Here is a 1,479-nt window from a genome sequence, read left to right on the forward strand (position 1 = left end):
GCGCTTTTCTAGTCCATAGGACCCCAAAGCACTTCACACTACATAAAGCCAGTCATACACCCATTCACCCACACATTCACACACTGGTGATGGCAGCTACATTGTAGCCACAGCTGCCCTGGGGCGCACTGACAGAGGCGAGGGCGCTCATAGAGCTGCAATGTTCCTGCAAACAACATGGGCAAAAATCTAAAGGTGCTTCTACAGAGTTTGAGAAACACCTTCACCTGAATGCAACCAGGTTATTGTAGGTTTTTATTTTATCCCCGTTAATATTCCAGCCCAGTTCAGGGCGATGGTGACGTTAAAGGTGGAAAGGTTCAGGATTAAGGTGAGTTTCCAGACATTTCTGCTGATCCTGTCATCTAATTCTGTTTGTGTAGCTTTGTAACTTCTGTGTCTTTGGACTTATGTTGTAGTTGTAATGTCATCACCACCTGTTGCTGTGTTTGACTTTTAAACAGCTATTAAAGTTCACACAGCAGTTCTTTGGATGAATACACAAACTAACCTGAAACGTTTTCTAATCACAATTTGTGCTAAAATAATTTTAGAAAAAAAGTCAAAGAACAGTTCTGGGCCCTAAAAAGCATCAAATGACAATCTGTGGTCAAACTAATTTAAACTTAAATGACTTAAACTGTTGGTCAGATGTCATGATACACCACTAAATTAGTCCTGACATCGAAACCAGAATCTATTTGTGTGTGGAGGCCTGAAGTGACCATAAGGAGAAAAACACAAGTTTAAAACTGATTAAAACAATGTGCACAGGTGAAACGATCAGCAATTTATATCCCTCAGCTGGAGTTAAACAAAAGACCATTACACCATGCTGCCGCCTGTAATACCTGATCAGCACTCGCTAAGAACCAAAGCAAACCATATGTCTGTGAAGGCTCTCAGTCATCCAGGTCATCGTAGTCTAAGGAGCTTGGAAAGAAAAGCGTCTGGACTTCTTTAAGTCGCTTGAAGGCGTTTCACCTCTCATCCGAGAAGCTTCTTCAGTTCTAAGGTCAAATGTTTCCAGTCTCAAAACTTTGTTTTCTGCATTATTCATTCACTTATTACCAGTGTTGGTCAAGTTACTTGAAAAAAGTAATCCAGAGCAATAAAGTTTTTCCAAAATTCTTCACAGCCAACAGAAAAAATGAGCCCAGTGATCCTGTATGTTTGTTGCTGATGCTCATCATTGAAGCACAGAGACTTCAGATATTAGATCACTAACACTGCAATAATATCATAAATAGCTAACACTGTAACAACAGTGTGACCTCCAACATGAATGCTTACAGCTTCAGGTCACAGAGCTGGGCCCTGATTGTCACTTTCTAAAATGATTTTCCATCTTTATCATTTTTCACGGCTGAAAACCAGATTTATTCAAAACTGCAGCCAAATCAGTTTTAGTTAATCATATTAGTAATGACCATATTAATGTCGAGAGGCCTGATAAACAAAGTGACCAAAGACAAATAA

This window comes from Haplochromis burtoni, unplaced genomic scaffold (genome assembly GCF_018398535.1).
Source record: "Haplochromis burtoni strain Fernald_Lab_line unplaced genomic scaffold, NCSU_Asbu1 Contig_928, whole genome shotgun sequence".
NCBI lineage: Eukaryota > Metazoa > Chordata > Actinopteri > Cichliformes > Cichlidae > Haplochromis > Haplochromis burtoni.